The 1,623-nt window shown below is 41.6% G+C and overlaps 1 non-coding gene across 1 annotated transcript; it reads left to right on the forward strand.

The window, feature by feature from the left end:
• The first annotated feature begins 807 nt into the window (after positions 1 to 807).
• Positions 808 to 919, forward strand: trnal-caa (transfer RNA leucine (anticodon CAA)). The gene is made up of 2 exons: positions 808 to 845; positions 874 to 919. It is a non-coding gene; the product is annotated as a tRNA-Leu (tRNA).
• The last annotated feature ends 704 nt before the right edge of the window (positions 920 to 1,623 follow it).

The following is a 1,623-nucleotide window of genomic DNA, read 5'->3' on the forward strand; positions in this document are numbered from 1 at the left end:
TTGGATCATTTATTTTGCTTCTGACCAACTCCAGTGATACATCTTCAAACGAATGTGTCAGAATGGCCTAGTGGTCTAAGGCGCCAGACTCAAGGCATATCATGGTTTTCAGTTGTTGAGCTTTCTGGTCTCCAAATGGAGCTGTGGGTTCAAATCCCACTACTGACGAAGGCTCTTTTAGAGTGAACAGACTAGAAGGTGAATTGGAAGTAATTGTGAAACAGTAAATTACATATTTTGGATCCTTTATTTCGCCATCTGACCAACTCCAGGGATAGAATTGCCCTTCACATCCTTGCGTGATTATGTTAGAATGGCCGAGTGTTCTAAGGCACCAGACTCAAGGCATAGCAACCTTCTCAGTGGCAGAGGGTTCCAGTCTCCAAACGGAGGTGTGGGTTTAAATCCCACTTTTGACAAAAGCTCTTTAAGAGGGACCAGACTACAAGTAGAATTGGAAGCAATTACGAGACAGTAAATGATGTATTTTGGATCCTATTTTTTGCTTGTAACCAACTCCAGTGATTGAATTGTCCTTTACATCCTTGCATGAAAGAGTCAGAAATGTTGAGTGACAAAAGGCACCAGATTCAACGAATGTCAACCTTCTCAGTTGCTGAGGTTACTGGTGTCCTAATGGAGGTGTGGGTTCAAATCCCACATCTGTTAAAGGATCTTTTAGATTGGCCAGACAATAATTAAAATTGGAAGTCAAGTTGAGACGGTAAATGCTATCTTTTGGATCCTTTATTTTACTTCTGACAAACTCCAGTGATAGATTTGTCCTTCACATCTCTGTGTGAGTGTGTCAGAATGGCTGAGTGGTCTAAGGTGCCAGACTCAAGGCATATCACTTTTCTCATTTGTTGAGGTTTCTGGTCTCCAAATGGAGGCGTGGGTTCAAATCCCACTTCTGACAATGGCTCTTTTAGAGTGAACAGACTAGAAGTAGAATTGGAAGTAATTATGAGACAGTAGATGATAAATTTTGGATCCTTTATTTGGCCAATTGACCAAGTCCAGTTATAAAGTTGCCCTTCACATCCTTGCATGATTATGTCAGAATGGACGAGTGTTCTAAGGCACCAGACTCCAGGCATACCAACCTTCTCAGTTGCAGCGAGTTCCGGTCTCCAAATGGAGATGTGAGTTCAAATCCCACTTTTGACAAAATCTCGAGGGACCAGACTACAAGTAGAATTGGAAGTAATTACGAGACAGTAAATTTTATATTTTGGATCATTTATTTTGATTCTGACCAACTCCAGTGATACATCTTTCAATGAATGTGTCAGAATGGCAGAGTGGTCCAAGGTGCCTGACTCCAGGCATATCACGCTTCTCAGTTGTTCAGGTTTCTTGTCTCCAAATGGAGGTGTAGGTTCAAATCCCACTTCTGACAACGGCTCTTTTAGAGTGAACAGACTAGAAGTAGAATTGGAAGTAATTATGAATGGCCGAGTGGTCTGAGGCGTCAGACTCAAGGCTTATCAACGTTCTCAGTTGCTGAGGTTTCTGTTCGCCAAATGGAGGTGTGGGTTCAAATCCCACTTCTGACAATGGCTCTTTTAGAGTGAACAGACTAGAAGTAGAATTTGAAGTAATTATGAGACAGTAAATTAT

This window comes from Sinocyclocheilus rhinocerous, unplaced genomic scaffold (genome assembly GCF_001515625.1).
Source record: "Sinocyclocheilus rhinocerous isolate Xijiao unplaced genomic scaffold, SAMN03320098_v1.1 scaffold24775, whole genome shotgun sequence".
NCBI lineage: Eukaryota > Metazoa > Chordata > Actinopteri > Cypriniformes > Cyprinidae > Sinocyclocheilus > Sinocyclocheilus rhinocerous.